Source organism: Theropithecus gelada, chromosome 15 (assembly GCF_003255815.1).
Source record: "Theropithecus gelada isolate Dixy chromosome 15, Tgel_1.0, whole genome shotgun sequence".
Taxonomy (NCBI): Eukaryota; Metazoa; Chordata; class Mammalia; order Primates; family Cercopithecidae; genus Theropithecus; species Theropithecus gelada.
Window position 1 is genome coordinate 70,596,224 of NC_037683.1, and position 23,686 is coordinate 70,619,909.

The window sequence follows — 23,686 nt, forward strand, 5'->3', positions numbered from 1 at the left end:
TAGTATTTTTGTGCTTAGATTGAAGCGTGAACAGTCAAGCAGAAGTATGATTGGACAAAGGGAATACTATCTAATGGTAATAAACTGGGGGAATTTAGGAAGGCCTATTTGTTCAGATTATCTTCTGTGTCCCTGTATCAGCAGAGATAAGGACTTTCCTTTCCTGGGGTTATAAAGAGGGCACCATTCAAATGAAACCCTTATGACCTACTTTAGAGAAAGGGCACATAACTCTTTATGGCTTGCTTAAGGGAGAAGAATAGGAGAAAGTCAGAGAGACCTTCTTGTTTCTGCTGCTGTCTCAAATGCCAATGTGCCATTTTTGAAGGTAGCATGTGCTGAACCCCATTGTCATTCTAAAAATGTTGACGTATTTCAAAGAGACAAGCACAGAATCTGGAAATCCGGATGGAGTTGTGGATCGTACTTTGGTAGTAGCACATGGTTGAAAATAAGAGATATAAGAAAGATATTTTCTTTTCTAAAGCCATGTAAGTGATAAAAATTATAATTTTAAAGGTCATATCTGTGTAGAGATGATACCCAACTTATGATTGTTTGACTTATGCTTTTTTTGACTTGAGGATTATGCAAAAGCGATACAGTCAGGAGAAACTGTACTTCAAGTACCCATACAACCATTCTGATATTCAGTTTCAGTAAAGTATTCAATAGATTACATGTGATATTGAATGTTTTATTATAAAATAGGCTTTGTGTTGAATGAGTTTTTTCCAACTGTAGGCTAATGTAAGCTAGGCTAAGCTATAATATTCTGTAGGTTAGGTGTATTCAATGCATTTTGACTTAAGTTATTTTACATTTAAGAAGAGTTTATCAGGATGTAATCCCAAAGGAAATCGAGGAGCATCAATAGTTGCAAAATAGTTAACCAATAAAAATCAGTCAAAAGCATTAAGTTTTTACATTAGTTTGAAAGTAATTGATTTTTATTTTTAGTTATATCATCTAGAATTGCCTAGTTGAATTTTCAAAATTAAATGAAATATCAAAATAATTCCTAGATATTTTCCAGTAATTTCTAAAATAAAGGGAAATTTTAATCTCAGGGCAGTGATCATGTTTACTCTCTACTCTTCATGCCATTGTTACTTAAAAAGTCAAACTCATTGTATGATACACAATCATTGTTTTTCCCTTAAAACAATATATTAGTTTTTATAGCCATGCACATAGTCCCCTGCAGTTTTAAATACAGTGTTTTAATTATTGATTTCATGTATCCATATTGGAAATTGGACTCGTTTTAAAAACAAGTTTTAGATAGGTACATATATGCATTTTTGCCAATAATATCTTTCAAATATCTGTAGTCAGTCTTGTAGATTTCAGATGTTTTAGGAAGTAAAGACAGTTTTAATATAAATTCATAAACCAGTGGTTAAAATAAGTGAGAATGTCTAATATTTTTGAAAGTCTGATATGCCAATCAGCCACTGTGTGACAGATTCTTAGGAAGAGGCCTATGTAGAGAAGTCCTTTTTAACTTGACTATGTAGGAGGTAAGAAAGTGAGAAGCATTAAGTTGTACCTTTTTAGAGTAGAAAATGGAAATTGCTCTTTTCTAACATGTACTATGTACCAATATAGTGCAATACTTTGTTTGTTCATATATATAGGAAAACTGAGAGTGATCAAACAAATGCACATATTTCTTTCCATTATCAAATATGAATTAAAAGATCTTTTTGACTTATTTAATTATAGAATAGTAGAACAAGGAGTCTGTTACTTTAACATGGAAACTGAATTTCAGTGAAGTTAAATGACTTAATGAATATAGCAGGTAAGAAAGGTCTGAGTTATCTTGACTCTAAGTCAACTGCTCTATTTGAGGGAAGTAATTTTTCTCCATCATACAAAGAGCATTTAGCAGATATAGCCAATGGAACCAGTGTCCTTCCTTTCTGTTTTAAATATTGTCTGTATAATATTTTTTAAAATTTGGATAGAGGGCTATTAACCCTCACACATGCTTTATGTAGTAATAATATCAACGCTCTCTGTTTTACTCAGCAGTAATCTGATTCTCTAGCTGTGATAAACTGCTCTGCCTTTGGCCTTCTAGTTTAGCCATTTAGGAATTGGATTATTGTCTCATAAAACAGAGGGGCAATGATATCATTGCTTAATTATAATCATTATTAAAAGTTCTGAATCATGCCATTATCAGGAAAAGGGCAAGCTATGGTACTTGAATGAATGACTCACAAAGAACATTTCCATTTATTTTATGTCAGAAAAAATAAAAGCACATTTGGAGTTTACATGCGAAGTAGGAGACAATAGCAAGCACTGGCTAAGAGCTTAGAATTTTGAAGCAGACAGAATTGTTCGAATTCCTACTCCAACATTTACTCATTGTGTAACCACGTAGTCTTCATCTGTAAAAATATGAACACAACTTGAGGCTTCAGTTGAGCTGAATCTTAAAGAATAAAGAATAAAGAGATATTCATGATTTAGAGACAAGAGTAGAGGTAAACTAAGTAGAGGGAGGAGCTTCTGCAATGACTTGGAGTTACAATGGAGTATAGCAATTTGAGAAGTTCCAAGTCTCCCAATATCAGGATAGAGTTTGGTAAATTAAGCAGGGACTACAAAGTATTTTGAAATTATTTCACAGACCATGCCCCATCATTGAAAGATTATAATTAGAGAGATTCTACAATGTTTTGCACGTTTAGAAAGATCAGTGAGTCTGTGCAAGAAGTTGTATTGAGAGTGGATAATAACAGAAACAGAAAAAAACAGTGAGACAGCTATTGAAAAAAATTATATTAACCATAATGAGGGCTTGAATTAAGATGGCACTAGAAGGGAAAAGGTAAGTCTGATAAATATTTATGATGAATTTCATGTTGGGAGGTGAGAGAGTTAACAATCTGATGCTGAATTGTTTGTTGTAGTTTTTTTCTCCCCCTTGTGTGACTTGATTAAATAATGTTTACATTAACTTAGATTAGTAGCGATAATTCTGGGAAAATATATTGATTTGGACTTGCTGAATTTTTGCAGACCATAAAGCATCCAGGTAAACAAGTCTTATGGTGAGTTGGAAATATGTGTTGCATATATAAAATAAATTTTGTTTAGGAATGCATTGTGGGAATCATCAACATATAGGTATACATGGGAGAGAGTGAAGAAAGAAATGGGTTTGACAACAGCAATAAATGATTCTAATAAGCTCTAATACAAGATGTAGAAAAACAGTGCATTTGCGCAGCATATTTGTGTTGAATTTATCCTGCTCAAGATACTATATTTTCTCTGTGAAGTAGAAAGAAAGATAATCAAGGGTAATATGAGAATTCAAGATGTCACATGAAGATGTGCTATAGTTGTTGTTGGAAAAAGTACAATAGCACAAACCAGAGGCAAATAAAAGGAATGGAAGACTACAAAGGAAATAGCATTTTATCTTGTGGCCATTTAGGTAATTTTATGCACTTGGTTCCTACAAGACAAGAACAAAAGGAGATATTACAGAGTGGGTAAGAGGGGCATTTTAAAGTTTATCTCATATACTCCTGATCTTTGAATTAAAATGAGACACAGGGTTATTTTATAAAATAGTGTTAGTGATACTCCGTAAGTTTCTAAGGAGTTGAAAGAGATTTTTAGGAACTACTAGGATAAATAGTTCAAGTACAACTTAAAGACACATAAGTAAAGTTTACTAAGATAAAGCAAAAGATTTGTTGCTCTTTAAGTTTCTTCTTTACTCATACTTTTTTAAAGTTGCACACTTTGGTTAAAAATCTTAACTAACATCAAAATCATATGTGAGACTACTAAAATGTGGGGTATAAAAGATGGCACTGTGAAGGAAACAATGCTTCTGCATATCACCACTGGAGCCACTGCTGTTTGTCTGCATGAGAAAGACCAGCTGTATTTCCTTGCTAACTCAGCATATCAGGTTGGGAGTCCTCATTACCTTTAAACAGCCAATTAAAAGAATATACTAAGAATATACTTAGAAGGGAAAACCATCTGTTCTTACAAGAGACGCAGAAATACATGTCTAGCAAAGTTATAATTTGGGCTTTGAGTTCTAGAAAATATTAGTTAATAGATTTATAGCATTTGATTTTACATCTCACAAATAATCACATAGCACAACTAGGAGGCTAGGTCTATGACCTGGTCAGGGAATACTGTACACAATGCTGCATGATCACTCACTGTGGTCTCAACAGTTGCAGCACTTTTTTTTTTTTTAATTTTCTTTTCTATAATCAATGAAAATTTATTTCAAAATGGCTTTACTTCTTCCTTCTACCAAGCATCTATCTATATCCATCAACCAATCTATCTATCCATCCATCTATCCATTAATCCATCTATCCATTTACAATGCATCTTCTGTCATCAAATAGCTAGCAATTTATGCAATTCTTATTAAACTCTAGACACTAAATGTAACTATTTTTTCTGAATCCAAATATTCATCTAGGTTTGTCTGGGAATGGTGAATTTAACATCTGTTTAGCAGCAATTTTATGACATTTATAACTAAAAATCATTTTTAGGGACTAGGGAAAATACTTTGATGGTGAATGATTCTGCATATTGAAAATAGTTGCTCTAAAAATCAATAGACACCAATCCTAACTCAACATGTCTTTATTTTTAATTTTTAAAAAATTTTATGTAGCCTGGATTTTAGATACTGGATCTTGTTCTGTTGCTCAGGATGGAGTGCAGTAGATATTCACAGGCATGATTATAGCACACTGTAGTCTGGAATTGCTGACCTCAGGGATCTTTCTGTCTCAGCTTCCTGAGTTGCTGGTGCTTCAGGTGCACACCATCATGCCTGACTTGTGCTTTTATATCTGGTTTGTGCCTGTGTGTGTGTGTATACATACATGTATATGTATGTCTGTAAGTTATTTTGTCTCTGTTTAAACTAATGTAAGCATATATAAGTAAATACATATAAAATCGAAACAATTCACTTTTTTATTTTCCAGTGGAAAACAGAATTCTACATTTGTTGTTGTAAAGTTCTTCACAATAAAAAGTAATACATCTCAATAATACTATGTAAGACTTCTAAACACTTCTCTTTCACCATAACATCCAAGATTACACTGTTAATCCATCTCATGTAGACAATATTATAATAGTGCATATTATTTTTTAGATGAGAATTTTTAAACTGTAGCATTTATATACTTGCATTACTGGGCACAACAATATGTGTTTCCTTTGATTACCACACAATTATCTTTTGTTTTACTTGTAACTTGTATTTAATTACTCTACATATACCACATACATATTATAGTCCTGTTCTAGACACTGGTGATGCACGTTTGGCCAGGCGCAGTGGCTCACGCCTATAATCCCAGTGCTTTGGGAGGCCAAGGTGGGCGAATCGCTTGAAGTCAGTAGCTTGAGACCAGACTGGCCAACATGGGGAAATGCTGTCTCTACTGAAAATACAAAAATTAGCTGGGCATGGTGGCACGCACCTGTAATCCTGGCTACTTGGGAGGCTGAGGCTGGAGAATCACTTGAACCCAGGATGCAGTGAGCCAAGACTGTGAGTGAGTGAGACTCTATCTCAGAAAAAAAAAATTAAACTTCATGGAGCACACATACTCAAAGGAGCACAGACATCAATTTAGATAGTATAGCAGAGACAATACTGTGTTTTCACCAAATATGTGATCTCCCTACTGGCATACATAAAGACTACATTTACCTGCATCCTTTGTAGTTATGTTGGGGTCATGTGATGAAGTTCTAGCCAAAGTTATGTTTGGCCAAATTAATGCATATAATGTACAAGCACATCCTTGAAAACCATGCTTGATACTTGACATTCTATTATCTCGTCCACATAGATCTTGAAAGCCTTACAATGAAGATGCCACATGTATCAGACGGAAGCATACCGGATTCCTGAGTCTCCAGTTGGAAGAAAGCTTTCTGACACACACTGTAATAGCAGAACAAATGAGCAACAATTATATTAAGTCACTGAGATCAGGAGGTGCTTGCTACAACAGTTAGTTAATACTAACAGCAGTAATGCAAACAGTGTGGTTATAAGATGAAGACATCAAGTTTTTTTTTTAAATGCAGTAAATGCCAAAGTCTGAAGCTGATGTCAGCACTAGTAAGGTATATACATAAAGGAAAAAAGAGTACAGTGAGTGTCCATGACCTTTTCAGGTAGCTAACCTTGAACAACATGTATTTCATCTTTATATTTACATGATTTTCATTTAGTGAGAAATAAGATGCTGCCTCTGCTCACAAATGGATAGCCTCCTGGGGAGTATACTTCTCCCATGGGTGTGTACTCTGAGAATACAAAAGTTATGATAAAAAGTGACTGGAATGGATGTCAGCAGGTTCCTTTATATGTTCCAGCAAAACATTCTAAGTAAAGAAAGAAGCAATATAAAATATGAATCAAGTTTCATAAGAGTACTTTTTTCCACACAAAGCATAAATTTTGCCCTGTAATATGCAGTTATAAAATCTTTACCCTAAGAGGAAGGAAAGAAATCAATGTATATAATACAATGTTATTTACGTACATTGTGGCATGTAAGGTTCACAAAAACTTTCTATGCTATATTATTCCTACTGAGGAGAAACAATGGGTCACAGACGTCAAATAATTTACTCAAGATTACATAATTTGTAAGAAAAAGTTAAAACCAAGTTAGTCTGAATTTCAAACTCAGTTTCAAATTATCACTTTTCTCTGTTAGTGTCAAGCAATATTTTAAATTCACTAACTAGTGAGAACATTTTACCCTCATGTGGGTTAATGCCACTGCCTATATTTTTTTCATAACTTTTTTTGAATTTGGACAGTAAGATTGTAGGTGCAAGAGGTAAGTTCCCTTTAAATGGTTTTTCTAATTATGAAAGACATTAGTAGATGTAAGCTTTATCTTTATTTAATTAGAGAGTGGACTAGTCAGAATACTGATATTAATGTGAACCATTAATATTTGATTCTGATAATTGGTGTAAGATTTTCAAGTTTGTCATGAAATTTTAGTCACTTACTAACTGCATGATTATTTTAAAATGAATGATTTTATTTGCCAATTACATGTTTACCACATATATCCTGCATTGTTTTTTGTTCTATAATAAAATCATCCCTGTTATTTACCAGCTTCTAATACCTAGGAGCTAGATATCTAGTTTCTTTTTGTTTGGAAATACCTGATGCCCAGAGATACTTGAAGCCAATTCTCTTTTCCCCAGTAATGGGGGACAGCAAAAACCCGGAAAAGCAAAGCCCCAGATCTTCATTCTAAATGATTCATACTTCTCTCCTATGATACTTTAGCCAGAGTAGGGAAAAAGTAGAATAAGTGGACTCATTGATGTGTTATTTTTACTACAGATACACTGAGTAAATAGCTAAATGTGTGTAGGAGGAGGAAGAGGAAGTAGAAACAAAGCACCTGGAGTATCCTCCAACAAAGTAAGTCCTTGATGAATTGTTGGCTGATCACGTTTTCCTTCTATCTTTCAAAAAAAAGGAGATCCCTAGAAAACATCTATTTTTTTTTTTGGATGTAATTTTTTTTTTTTACTGATGTGAAATATAAAGCTTCAATTGTATTTTATACTGTCAAATTAAATATTATGGTATATTACTATATTTGCATAGCCCAGCAGAAAAGCATTGCTCTTCTTTACATATGTACCTCCTTGTCAAAAGCAAATATTTATAGAATGACAAGGCTGAAGGTGACAGCTTCTTTACTCTTAAAAATTTGACAGTTTTTCCTAGGGAAGTGACAAATAATGAAGCTTCATCATTGATGCTTAGTAAATAGGAGAAGAAAGCTTTCCTGTTATGAGAATTATCTTTAAAATTTCTCTTTGAGTAGGCATAGAACAGTACGTCATAGGATAGCAATGTTAGGTCACATCATCCTGCTCAGAAACCTTGCATGACTTCAGAGTAAAGTGATAGCTTTTTAGTATATCATTCATATTCTTTTAAGACCTAGACTTCTTTTTCTCCACACTCAACCCTAACTTCTTTATCCATTACTTGTTTCTACAGTATAGTGGGAATACCTACCAATCTGTAAACCCAAAACATAGTTGAATAACATTGTGCCAAAGTGTAATCTAAAATGCACTCTCAGCCCCATTTCTTAGCTCAAATCTGGATTAGACTAAGTGAGGTTACTGTGGAAAAATAATTTTCTTACCTAATAAGAGAGTGACTATGCTACACTTTCCTCATTTTAACTAGCAGTATCTGAAAATGGACAGCACAAGAATATTTCTATCCTGTATAAAATCAAGGCTCTATAATATATATATAAAACTCATATTTCAAAAGGAGCTACTTATCACTAGATTTCTCTTATAACAATGAAGTTATTCTTTCAAAAATATAATTTCCAAATATGCATTCTTGGAAATTAAAATTCAATGTATTCTTAATTTCATGAATTTATATTCTTTGAAATTAAAGTTCTAATAACGTTTATGATTTTCATCCCTCGATCATTTGTAATTGCTTGATATGAAACTCTCATATAATAGCTGTTCAGGTATGTTGGTTCAATTATTCCCCCAGATGACATTCTCAGCCCTAACTAGCTGAAAATAATTACTTCCCAGTCATGGTAAGCTTAAGTACAAAATATTATGAGAACAAAATATTTTTCCAATTAAGAATAAAAAACTTCTGGAAGAAAATTGTGTTTTTGTGTGTGTGTGTGTATGTGTGTGTGTGTGTGTATGTGTGTGTGTGTGTTTTACTTAAAAGAACTTTTTACAAGCTTCATATTTGAGGAGTTCTTTGTGCAACTTAATGACTCATAGGTAACTCCAAGGAATTAGATCCTATTATATCTTTTGTGTGAATAAGATTTATAGTGCTTGAGTATAGTTGTAGTTAATTATGATATATGTAGATTTGTGGATTATCTCTGGCTTTTTTTCTTAAAAGAGATAATATTAGTTTCTATTTTTAAATTAATCTATATTTCTGAACAAAGTTTCTAGGCTTTTGCGACTATACATTTTATAGAGTTTAGAAACTTTTTGACATAAAACTTTTTGACATTGCCTTAGAAACAAAGGGTATAAGGGAAATTGTTAGTTTTCCATACAAAAGTGGGAGTCTTTTTAACATTAAGGTGTTGATAAAATAAAAAGTGTTTCAAGCAGAAAAAATGGTAATGAACAATGTATTAGATTTGTTTAAACGCTCTTTGTGAACTGTTTTTTTCCTCAAGTACTAAGTAAAGGGCAGATTCTCACATTATTATTTTTTACATGAACAATTTGGGGTCATAGTTACTTATACACTGGTGTTATTTGGCTGTGTTCCCACCCAAATCTCATTTTGAACTGTAGTTCTCATAATTCCTACTTGCCATAGGAGGGTCCCAGTGGGAGGTAATTGTATCATGGAGGCTGTCACCTCCATGCTGTTCTTGTGATAGTAAGTTCTCATGAGATATGATGGTTTTATAAGGGGCTTTCCCCCACTTCACTCTGCACTTCTCCTTGCTGCCGCCATGTGAAGAAGGGCATGTTTGCTGCCACCTCTGTCATGATTGTAAGTTTCCTGAGGCCTCCCCAGCCCTGTGGAACTGAGTCAATTAAACTTCTTTCCTTTATAAATTACCCAGTCTAGGGTATGTCTTTGTTATCAGCATGAGAACAGACTAATACATACACAAAGCAGTGTTTTAAGAAGATTAATCAGGTTCAGAATAATTTCAAAACTTAAGATCAAGCTGAGAGTCAGACTACTTTTTAAATAATTAAATAATCTAAGCATAAAACAATGATGATATAATGATGACATACAAAGTGGCAGCAGAACAGAGATCAACATAGTGATTCAAGTTGCAATTTAAAGAATTGGAAGAACTTGGTGACTCATTCACTGTGGGCTGCAAGTTTTAGTCTAAATGCCTTGGCAAATTGTTATTTTAACAGAAGGCAGGAGGTTAAAGTGAAAAATATATGGACAAGACAGCCTGTTAGAAAATAAATGTTTAACAAATGGTGAAAATGTTGTTAGAAGATTAAAGCTGTAGATGTTTCCAAAAATGATAACAAAAAGACTTGATAATATTGGTGTACAGATAATAAAAGCTTTATAAGACTCATTACCTTATATGTCCTTAATTATTTATCTAGCTCTTTAATTTTTGAATTTAGAGTGAGGTACATGCTTCCCAATTTCAGGCCCTGTTTATATGTGTATAGGACATATAAATTGAATTAAATTAAAAGATAATTTAAAATACTGTAATTTTGCTTAAATATTTCACTTTTCCCTTATATATTACTTTCTCTCAAAATATCTTAGGTATTGTCCTTTCTAATTTCTCTACCTTTGAAACATTGTGTTCTGGAGCAGATTTTCAGAACTTTCCAGACTGAACAGCTTGCAGTTCATATTAAGAGAAATATTTGTAATCTCCTGGGTTACTAAACAACCTTTTTGCCCTCATAATTCTTAGAAAACATGTGTTCCTTCCACTTATCAATTTTTGATGTCATGAGTTCTTTAGGTAAATAGAGCTTTTTGAAGAAAATTTGGCAAATATAAAAATGTACATAGAAGATAAAATTTTAATCATCACCACAACCATACTTGGAAATATTTTTGAATTTTTTTATTTGTGTGAATGTAGTCGTGTTTGTATATACGCAAACTGGAGTTTTGCAGTGTAGATTATTCTATGTACTCATATTTTCAATTAATCTTGTAAATTTGTGATATTTAAGCTAATAACCCTTGAAGACATGATTTATAACTGTGACTTAGATAGCCATGTTACTCAGTTTCCCTCCTCCATTTCTATTTCTTTTCTAAGGCTGCTTCTATAGCATCTATTGAGAAGACACTGGGTGAAGTGACCTAGAAACCCTGGTGGTTATTACTTTGACCAGAAAGTAGATAATAACCAAAACTACAAAACTGGGCCAATTTCTTTCTTTCCTGCTTTCTGGTTTCTTGCTTTCCTTATTTCCTTATTTCCTTCCTTCCTTCCTTCCTTCCTTCCTTCCTTCCTTCCTTCCTTCCTTCCTTCCTTCCTTCCTTCCTTCCTTCCTTCTTCCCTCCTTTCCTCCCTCCCTTCCTTCCTTTTTTTTTTTTTTTTCTTTTTTGAGACAGAGTCTCACTCTTTCACCCAGGCTATAGTGCTGTGGCATGATCATAGCTCATTGTAGTCTCTAATTCCTGGGCTTAAGGAATCCTCCCTTCTCAGCCTCCCCAGTAGCTGGAACTACAGGCACATGTTACCACACCCAGCTAATTTTTAAAAACAATTTTGTACAGACAATCTCTCACTATGTTGCCCAGGTTACACCTTGTTTCTTTATTGCATGCATAAAAATACATTAAAAACAGATAAAATTGCTCTGCATTGAGAAAAAATGAATAAACTAGAGAGAAAAAATAAATAAATTCTGGATGAAAGAGGGAGGCAAGGAGACAGAGATTTAATAGAGAGAGAGAATTACTGATAGAGTCAATGTAAACTTATTGTTTCCTGTGATATTTCCAAATCCTGTTTCTCATTTTTCCTGTTAGGGTTGACAGATTTAGCAAATATAAGTACAGGGAATCCAGCTGCAATTTGAAATTTAGATAATCAATTGAGTGTTTAGCATAAGTATAGCATAATAGTGCAATATTTGGGACATAGTTATGGTAGAAAATTATTTGTTGTTTATTTGAAATAACTATGGGGCACCCTCGTTTTGACCACTCTTAACCTGGTATCCTTCCTAAAAGGCAATTTTCATTTAAGCTAGAGGTCTCTTAGGTTCTCTTTAAGGAGACAAACTGTTACTGCAACTGCAGCACACATTTCACTGTATGTTTACACCTGGTTTCTTGAACTACAATATTTCACAATCATTATTAACTTATGATTCTTCCACTGGCTAATTTCTGTAATCTCCTTGGTTCCAAGATAATAACCACCTCACAATTTTTTCTTCTTTACTTAATGGTCTTTTAAAAAAGAAAGCCCTGAAACTTCTATTTCTTGTCATTTTCTATAGGTCGTAATTCTGTGGCCTTCTAGTCTTTCTTTCGAAAAATATTTCTCAACAATACATGTGATACTTGTTATAACTTAACGTGAAAAGAAATAAGCAGGATGTTAAAAACTTGAAGGTAAATGTTTTATTTTAAGAAACACAGTTTTTTTTCTTTACTATTTTCTTCTCAGCACCTGCTTGACTTCTCACAGTTCTCAGTATGTTAAGAATGCGGGCATTTTTGACTGCACAGGTGGTATTTGCTTTAATGTTGAAATAAAAAATAAAATACTTTGCTACTTTTCTTTAGGTTTTCCTTATAATGTGTCTATATGCCCTGACTCTTTAACTATTCACATTCATGAAATCGAGATGTAAAATGTTTAAGCTATGCTTGGAATTCTGTATAAATTCAGGGAAAGGCATGCCACCAAGTGGTTTCACTGGTACGTGACTGGTGAAATGGAGCCTTGAACCTCGCTTTGTGATGAAAGACATGTACTTTCTGTGTTTCTTTTAACTATGAGAGCAAGGGGCTCTCAATAAAGATTGTAGATTGTGCATATGGCACCTAAATAGAAAGCATGCTACACTCTTGAGTGTTTTGAAATGTTCTCTGGTAGTATGTGACATAGATAACATGGATGTGAAAATATTACCTTTTAGCCAGGATAATTAACTATACTGTTAATACTCTCTTTTTGGGAATGTCCATTTCAGGTGAATCTTTCTTTAAAAACATCCTGGGGTATATAATTGTCTTAAATTGTGAGTGCCTAGGTGCCAAGCGTAGATTATTTTTTCTACCCTCTACTGCAGTGTCTTTTCAATCTAAATACATCCAGAAATGAAGAGGAAAAAAAAAGTTTCAGTTTTTCAGTTTTTCAGTTTTTTAGCATACTTTCCTAACTTCCCCTCAAATGGATAAAGAGTGATATAGTTACAGAGAAATTAGAATGCATTAAACAGTATTTGCTCATATCTCTAACCTTAAGGATGAAAAGTAAATGTGCTCTTTTGCTCCCTCTAAACAAACATGCATTACTTATATTCACATATATGCACATACACATCTGTATATATATATATTTATACATTTATCCAAGAAGTGCGTTTGACCACTATTCTAGCTTAGAGAAAGATCCTGAGTTGGTGACATTCATTTTCATATATATTCAGGTGTTTGGCAGTTTATGTTCTACACAACCATTCCACTAGATGTCCAGGACTCCACCTTTTATCTTAGGCTATCAACAAAAGGAATGCTGTTTGGCAAAAGTAGGATGGTAGCTGATATGGTTTGAACGTGTTGTCCTCTCCAAATCTTATGTTGACACGTAATCCCCAATGTTAGAGGTGGGGCCTAGTGAGAGGTATTGGATCATAGAGGCAGATCCCTGGTGTAGTGCCACCCCCAGGCTAATGAGTAAGTACTTTCTCTGAATTTAAGTGAGATCTGGTTGTTCAAAAAGCCTAGTATCTTATCCCTTCTCTCGCTTGTTCCTGCTCTCACCATGTGATACACTGGCTATACTTTAACTTCCACCACAATTGAAATCTCCCTGAGGCCTCACCAAAAGCTGAGCAGATGTTGGCACCATGCCTGTACAGCCTGCAGAATCATGAGCCAAACTGAGCTTCTTTTCTTTATAAATTACACAGTCTCAGGTAATTATTTAAACCAATGCCAGAATAGACTGACATGGTAGCTATATTAGTTTCCTATAGATAATGTAATAGGTTAGATATAAATTAGGTGATATATATATATAGGTGACATTGTAAAGGTAATATCCCGAGATAAAAGCCACAAACTCAATGGCTTGAAACAACAGAAATTTATTTTCTCAAATTCTGTAGGCCAGAAGCCCACAAAGGTGTCCACAGGTTAACATTTCCTCTGAAGACTCTAAAGGAGAATGTGTTCCTTGCTTTTTCCATCTTCTGAGAGATGTTGGCATTCCTGGGCCCATGGCTATATCCCTTCAATCCCCGCCTTCACCCTCACAATGCCTTCTGCTCTGTGTCATCTCCCTCTGTCTTTCGCTTTGACTTTTCATGTTATTTAGGGCCCACCAGAATAACCCAGGATGATTCTTTCACTTAAGAGCTTTAACTAATTACATTGGCAAAGACTCTTTTCCACAATAAGGTATCACAAGTTTAAGGGATTGGAAGGTGGTTACAGCTTTGGGAACATTTTTTTTTAGCCTATCGCAGCGCCTAGTTAGACCTAAAGCTACCGATAAGTATCACTCTAACAAGACAGTAATATTATGTGACGTTTTGGCTGTTACCAAGAGGATCTTCATGAGACCAACTAGAAAGAAAACTGATGGTTCTTTGACACACACACCATATGACCCCATTCAGGTGAGGGTTGAATGGTTTCTGGATTCCAACTGATGTGTTGTGCAGGCACTGGGTACTGGTGATAGAATCCACAAGAGGATAACTTGTGAATCTATGGCTACTGACTCAACTCCAGTTCACTTAAAAAAACTATTTGTGTCCCCCATCAACTTCTTCCTCCTCATATCTCCACTTTCACTTTCTGACTTTGAAAATCTTTAACTTGTCTTGAGAGTTAGGGGTTAGGCTTGTCTTTAGAGTTAGAGATTAAGTCCTAATTTTTTGCTCCTAGTCATCACGTGTTCCTCAAACATTTATGGACCCAACTTCTGTGAGTGAGAAGCAAATCTCCCCAAACCCATATTAATATATAATATTTTATAGAAATATATTCATTTCACTATATAAACAAACTCAGAGAATAGCAATCAGGTTGAATGAAAGTGACTAGCAACACAATGATCATTGCTAAACAAACAAAAAAAACATTTTGTATATAATCAACGTGATTACTTCATGATAATAAATCTTCCCAAGAGGACTATAATATCTTTTAAGATTATAATTTGACAGTTTTGATGAACATTTGCTAGTGAAATCGTTAAAATAATCTGTGAGCTTGATGATTTTGAAATGTTCCAGAATTATTTAGAATTTTAAAAGATCAATGGTGATAGAAAATATATGAGAATATGGAATATGTGCTGACTCAGGAAACTATGAAATGTTGTTTTATAACTAAAACCATATTAATTAAACTTATCTTTAAAAACTTTACTAAAGCCTCTAGTTTATTATGATTAGGCATGGTTATAACAGAAAAAATAAGACAAATTATGCCACATTTTGCAACAACTTTCTAAGTTCATCATGGGCTAATTTTCTGCATTCTAATTTATATTAAAAATAAGTTTTATTTGTTGTCTTTGAATATGGCAGTTGTGTTTTTCTTTTCTATATGTCATCAAATAGATATTATTTAATTATAATAAATTTATTTAACAGGACCTTTTCTTCAGTATAATCAGGTATGTTCAGTACACACTATGCCTGCTCAAAATTATTTCACAGCCTATACAGAGTAGGGAGATAACTAAAACACAAATAAACATCCTGATTTTGTTTAAGGAATTAAGAGGAATTTATCGTAAGTATACAAATGTTGTCAGGCATGGTGGCTCACGCCTGTAATCCCAGCACTTTGGGAGGCTGAGGCTGGCATATCACTTGAGGTTAGGAGTTTGAGACCAGCCTGGCCAACATGCTGAAACTCTGTCTCTACTCAAAATACAAAAATCAGGCAGGTTTGGTGGTGGATGCCTGTAATCCCAGTTACTCGGGAGGCTGAGGCAGGAGAATTGTTTGAACCTGGGAGGCGGAGGTTGCAGTGAGCTGAGATTGTGCCAGTGCAGTCCAGCCTGGGTGACAAGAACAAAACTCTGTCTCAAAAATAAGTAAATAACTACAGATGTATCTTGAAGAAATTGTGAGATATAATTTATTCCTATATCCAAGGCTGCCCTTGCGCCTTCCACCTCTCCCTCCCTTTGTTACGACCCCATTTGGCACAGTATGGGATCCTATCACCAGCAGTAATTGCTCTATTTTTCTGAGGAGCTTTACTTTCTTCATTCTCATAAACCCATTGGCAAAAACAGGCTTCATCTTTTAGTATAGATAACCAAAGGTGGAAAATGGTTCTTTATCCATACACTAATCATCAGGGAGAACTTTGGCACACTTGGTTGAGCTTCCCATCTTTGAACAGATTGAGTGTGTCAGTATGGGCAGAGCGGCATTGCTCAGTGATAATAGCTCCACAATGATCAAGTCAATCAAGTGGGAGAGAGGCCATTCTGAACGGAAGATTGTTAGCAGACATTTTTGTATGTTCCCACCATTCTCCTCATCAGCACTAGTCCATTAGTCTTGAACATAGTTAAGTCTTGGCCTTCTTTTCAGACATGTCATGTCCACTCCTTCCTCCTAAGGAGTTTTGCCTTTGGATGAGAAAACTATGTAAGAAAAAAGGAAAAAAATAACTCTATTTTGCATTTATTATTCAAATTAGTCCTAATATATTATTCTCTCTCCTTACTATATACTCTAGTTGAGTTTCTTATTTTCTTCTGCTGCACCAATGCAATAGCCTTTGGAAAGGGATGTCTCCTTCTGATTGAAACCTTTCTAAACACAGATAGCATCACTATCTCAGATCAAATGTAGATATTTCAAGACCTCACTCTTAAACATTTCATAGATTCTCATGTCTTATTCTAACTGTTGGGAAATTTTCAGTTAACAATAAAGGAGAGGAATCTTTGTGAAAATATGCAAAAGTGAAATAAATCACGTACTTTAGTAAACAGGTGACTCAGAAGTTATGATTAGAAATATTGCAAAAGGGTGGTTTGTATGTGGGAAATTCTTTATCAGTAATTTCTCATGGCATTCATTACTGATAATTTGTATTATATTTAATTTGTATGTATGCTCCATCTGTCCTACCAGACAGCACCTCAAGGGCAGAATCCAGACAATTGACATTGAACCATTTTGAAATTTAACATCCGAATTTGCACTAAATGTTTTTTGTCTGTTTGTTTTTGTTTTTAAAGACAGTAAAGAAATAAAAGAATGGCTACTTCATAGGCAGAGCAGACAGGATTTGCACTAAATAGATTTTCAACATATGGTAAAAGAAAAAAATAAAGAAGGTAAAAGATCAACAGCAAAAAAGAGAAACAAAAAGTAAAGAAAAAAGGATAAAAATGGTGGAAAAAAGAAAATAGTAGAGGTAAGAATTTAAAGGCATATGGAAGGGAATAGCTGATACCACATTGGTACAACAACGCTCAGGGAAGCAGTATGTTAAGATACAAGTTATAAACTATTTGTAAATGAAGAAAGGTATTAAGTGTACAAAAATTAGTCATAAACTTTCATTTATTTATTTTACTTTAAGTTCCAGGATACATGTGCAGGACGTACAGGTTTGTTACATAGGTAAATGTGTGCCATGGTGGTTTGCTGCACCTATAAACCCATCACCTAGGTATTAAGCCCCAAATGCATTAGCTAATTATCCTGATGCTCTCCTTCCCCCTGCACCCCTGACAGGCCCCAGTGTGTGTTTTTCTTTTCCCTGTGTCCATGTGTTCTTATTGTTCAGGTAATGTGGTGCCCCCAGCTTTGCTCTTTTTGCTCAGGATGACTTTGGTTATTCTGGGTCTTTGGTAGTTCCATAAAATGATATAATTTTTTTCTATTTCCGTGAAAATGTCATTGGTGTTTTGAAAGAGATTGCATTGAATTGATAGATTGCTTTACATCCTATGGACATTTTAACAATATTGATTCTTTCAATCCATAAGCCTGGAAACTTTTTCTATATTGTTTTGCCTTCTTCAAAGTTTTTAATTCATGTTTTATAGTTTTTATTATTTTTAATCTTCCCACATCTTTGGTCAAGTTTATTTTTATGGATTTTATTTGTAGCTTTTGCAAATGGGAATACTTTCTTGGTTTCTTTTTCAGATTGCTCACCACTGTCATGTAGAAATGCTACTGAATTTCTATGTTGATACTATGTCATGCAACTTTATTGAATTTATCAGTTCTAATGTTTTTGGTGAAGTCTTTAGGTTTTTCTAAATATAATATTATATCATTTGCAAACAAGAATAATTTGACGTGTTTCTTTCCAATTTGGATGCCTTTGTTTCTTTCTCACATCTAATTGCTCTGGCTAGGACTACCAGTACTTGTTGGAGAACAGTAGTGAAAATGGCCATCCTTGTCTTGTTCCAGATCTTAGAAGAAAGTCTTCTAGTCTTTTCCTATTCAATGTGATGCTGTGTGTTTGTCATATATGGCTTTTATCATGTTGAGGTATGTTCCTTCTCTACCCAGTTTGTTGAGAGTTTAAACCTAGGACATGAAACTGTGAAACTACTAGAAGAAAACATTGGTGTGACACTCAAGGACATTGGTCTGAGTAAAGGTTTCTTGAGTAAGACCTCAAAAGCACAAGCAACAACAACAAAAAATTGACAAAAAGGAACATATCAAGGAAAGAAAACAATGAATAAAGTGAAGACGCAGCCCACAGAGTGAGAGATAATATTTGCAAACTACCCATCTAACAAGGGATTAATAATCAGAATGTATAAGGAGCTCAAACAGCTCAATATGAAAAAATAATAATAATCCCATTAAAAAATAGGCAAAATACCTGAAGAGACATTTTTCAAAGGAAGACATACAAATGACCAACAAGTACATGCGAAAATGCTCAACATCATTCATTTGCATTTAGAGAAATGCAAATCAAAACTATAATGAGATATCATCTCACCCCAGTTAAAATAGGTTTTATCAAAGACAGGCAATAACATGCTGTCAAGAATGTGAACACTTGCATACTGTTGATGACAATGTAAATTAGTACAACCACTATAAAGAATACTGTAGAGGTTCCTAAAAAAACCTAAAAAAGAACTACCATATGATCTAGCAATCTCACTGTGGGGTATATACCCCTCAAAAAAAAAAAATCAGTATATCGAAGATATATCCACACTCCCTTGTTTACTGCAGCACCATTCACAATAGCCAAGATATGAAATTAACCTAAGTAGTGTCCATCAATGGATAAATAAAGAAAATGTGGTACAAATACACAATGGAATATTATTCATCCTTAATAAAGAATGAAATTCTGTCTTCTGTGACAATGTGGATGGAACTGGAGGATTGTTAGGTTAAGTGAAATAAGTCAAGTGCAGAAAGATAAATGTTATATGTTCTTACTCATATGTGGGTGCAAAAAAATATCGAACTTGTAGAGATAGAAAGTAGAATGATAGATACAAGAAGGTGGGAAGAGAATACAGAAGAGGTGGTTAATGGGTACAAAATACAGTTAGATAGAACAGTGTCTAGTGTTCAATAGCACAAAAGGGTGACTAAAGTTAACAATACTTCATTGTGTATTTCAACATAACTAGAAAAGTGGAATTGGAATGCTCATAACACAAAGGAATGATAAATTGGGTGGTTTCCCAATCACCTTTACTTGATCATTACACACTATATACATATCAAAATGTCATATGTACCTGGCAAATATGTACAACTATTATGTGTCCCCAATAGCATGTTGTCGACTCAAAACACAAAAAAACAAAAACAGTGGAATGTAAACAAAGTCTCGAAACAATATGTAGGGTTTGGGCAAGTCATTTGGGCTTTGACAAAATTTCATGATGCCATAGCAATTGAAACAACAAAAGAAATTTATTTTTTATCTTTGTATGAGAAGGTTGGGGGGTTAAGATGGTGACAGGGTAATCAGTGTGTATAATTTAATGTTTGTCTTTTTTTTTGTGGCCTGTAAAGAAAATGTGATAATGATGATTGTTTCATAATGAAATTGATGTTTTCTTTTTTGCTTCATATTAAACCATCTCTGCAGAATACGCAGACGCCACCATCACATCTTACCATGTTTATGTCTTTAATTCTAATTTAAAACAGCAGTGGCAAACTCATCAGATGCTGGTAGGTCAAACAAAATCAGTCTTCTCAGATTTATTTCATAATCTGAAGATACTATCAAAAATAACATGAGCTTTTGGGAGGTAGGATATTAGCGACTTACTTTAAGGCATTTCAGTCTACTATCCAGGATCTACACTTACATAAACATACAACATAATGTGGATGTAAGTATCCCCTTTCCTTGTGGTTTCAGTTCATTTTACCTGCCTAAGTATATCAGTGCAATTGGTTATAGCAATAAATTTTGTGTTACAAAACACATTAGATAATAATTAGATAATGAGTCTAAAAGACTTTTTTTCTTTTAAACATGCAGTCTGTTTATTGATTCAAAATCTCATAATCTTATCCATTCAATTTCTTGTTTGATGGGTCTCACTTTTTTCTTAAAGTAGACGTTAGGACAATCATCATAAAGACTATCTCTTATTGCAAAATACCATATGTCTTTAATGGACATTAGCTTAACTAGACTGGACCTCCGGCAAGAGTTGTGTTTACACCTTCTTCGAGACATGATGTACTCAGTAGCCAATCTACATTAGTGGGAGCTGCTCTTTATCAGGATTCTTGCTCTCTCTGGTGAAACTATAAAAGAAGTAAAAGTATTGTTTGAAATATTGATGGGAAATGTGAATGAAAAATTCGATGGGAATGAAAATTCCATCATACCCATATCTTTCCATAATTTAACAGTGTTTTATGTATTGAAAGTCAAAAACATATTTAGCAGCACCTGTGAATGGTTGAGGCACAGATGCCTAGCACCCCCTGGCTACAGGTCTCTGCGTGGCAAAGTAGGTCAGGAACACAGAGCCTTCACACTCAAAATGCATAAGTTCAGGGATTTACAACACTGTTTAACTTTTCTAAACCTTGGACATTTAATGAAACTAAAAAAAAAAGTATAATGGACCAATAAAAATAAAAAACAAAATTCCAAAACAAAGTTGACTCATTGTTTTACAAATAAGCACAAAGATAATAAGCAAAGATGTGTATTACTGAAACCTAGACACACTGGTAATAAAAAAAAACCTATGAGATGACTAATATAAAGAAATGGAATAAAAATTGATTGGGAAAACAATAAACATCAAAATTAAATATTTATGTATATAATATAAAAAATAAATCCTCTTATATATAGGAAAACCTTAAAGGCATTTATATTAGGGATAGTACATGTCTCTTCTTATGTACCCACCAACTAGGGAAAGAGGGCCAAATGTGTCTGTATATTGCTTAAAAATATAAATTTGCATATAGATATGTAGATTTTCCCATAGTTAAGTTACAGTGTGGATTTTCATTAACTATGTCAATAAAATAGTTATGCTTTCATTTTTATTGGAAAGTATATAATTGTCTGCACATAGCTTTAAATTATTGCGATTGTATTTGACCCATCTCTAGTCAAAGTGTTTGAAAACACCATAGGTGACCACATCCAATGAAATAAGAAACACTGAAACTGGAAATCACTGGCATGCAGACACCCATATCACTTAAAGAACAAAAACAATTCTGCTATGAAATCACATAGATTACAACAAAAATGTTTGGGCAGGGAGATGACAGTCACACATTGTGTGAAATCAAGCCATTTATTTTTCATGGGAGCTGATAGATGAGACTACAAGGCAGGCAGCTAACAGAAGCAGCCACTACTGTAAAATGTTTAATAAATGTCAGAATGAACAGTTGGAGATTCGACAACCTTTCCAAATTAGTCAAAATTACAACCATTTCCTAGTATAGTCTGAGATAAACAGAAGGAATTAGTCCACTCCGAAGCTCTTGTCCTTCCCTCCAATAACAGGGAACAGAAAGATACGGTTTGGCATACGTACTACTAATTTTCATCTCCAACATATAGTTCAACACCATGAGGAGTCAAAAACAGAGTTAACCTGATTCCTTAAAAGTAGCACTGCTTTTCAAATAAGCAACAGTGTAAATACTGTTAGATGTTTGCTTATACACTATAACCTTCTTATGTGAAAACTATTATTAAGAAAACACTTGTGCCCATTAAATTACCAAGTTTTAAAATTTTGTTTCTCTTTTTTAATCTTCAATATGTAAGACTTTGATTGGGCAGTTGTGTGTTGTTCGTTAGGTGAGCAACAGAAGAAGGCCATTATACCCATTCTTTAAAAATAATTCTTTACTGAGTTATTATTAATATAACATTTCTCCAATCCCTGGGTTCTTCTCTTCTATACAGAAATAATGTGAATTTTCAGCTTAAATGTTGAAGTGATTTTGTTTCAATAACATAGTTAAATCATTTTGAACAAATGTAAGAGGCTTAAAATTGCTAAATTGTTTGTCAGTTTTGTTGCTGTTTTTAATCATCAGACATTAGTGCATATATGGTTTCCCTAAGGTCAAAGTTGGATTATTTTGTGCCACATTATAAGAGCTGAGTTTGCATCTTTTACTAAACGTACTATTTTGAGAAAATAAATAAAGCAAAATCTATAACATAAAGAAGATATTTATTTCTGGTGGTGATTCAGAGTATTTGTTCGGAGTATAAAAATCAGTAAAATGAGAGGCATGTATTTTAATGACTAAATAGCAAAGTGAGATTCCATGGAAAAACATCAATCTACATCCATAAATCAGGAAAACTACACAGGTGATCTTGCCACTATTGTGCCAACTTAAATATATCTAGCAACCAAAAGAATGCTGTAGAAATCTGTCCAGATTTTCACACGGCTCTAATGATTAAATAAGTTCTGCTTCAGTCTGGTTGTTTGGTAGCCTTAGGATACTGAAACAGCATATTTTTTAATGGATAATAATATATGAATTACTGTTTTTTTCCACTAATGAAAATAATTTTTATAGAAAGATTAACATTTATTCTTTAACTACTTTTCAGTAAATACAGAAACAAGTTGTATATTGATGCCTGGCATTTGATGAAATACATGACTATTTTCTGGGACTCCAGAGATATTTAGGAGACTATCATATGGGATATAATGTTGATAAGGATTATAGAGTTGGAAGGGTTAACATATGTATCCTCAGGGCAACTGCAAAAGGGGAAGCATTTAGAACCATCATTTAGTATGAGACAATGGATGTAAAAGTATTTTGTAAACAGTTAATACTTGTAGAGAGTATTGTTGTTTTCCAATAACATCGTAGGCCTCTCTTTTTTGTTCAGCAGTCTTATATTTTGAAGACAGCTTATATTTTGTTCCAATCTTACGCAGTAGGTCATGATTAAAACTCACATAATTATGATCAGTCTTCTCCTTTGTTGATGATTTGTCAGAAATCCAGACTGAAGTCTAAAGGTTAGTTCATGAATGGGCATATGATGCAACTGGGGTCATGGACAGCCACGGGGAAGCACACTGGAGATTATGGATAAAAGTCCTCAGTGTTAAAAGAAAGTTAGGAAGAAGAAATTGGTCTTAATTTGCTAGATATACAAATGAAAGGCTTAGGAAAGCTACAGCCATTTTTCTATGAACATGAATGATTAAGAGGTACCCCACAGGGCCCAGCATGGTGATCCACGCCTGTAATCCCAGCACTTCGGAAGGCTGAGGTGGACAGACCACATGAGGTCAGGAGTTTGACAACAGCCTGGCCAACATGGTGAAACCTCTACTCTTCTGAAAATACAAAAATTACCCAGTCGTGGTGGCAGATGCCTATAGTCCCAGCTACTCTGGATGCTGAGACACGAGAATCACTT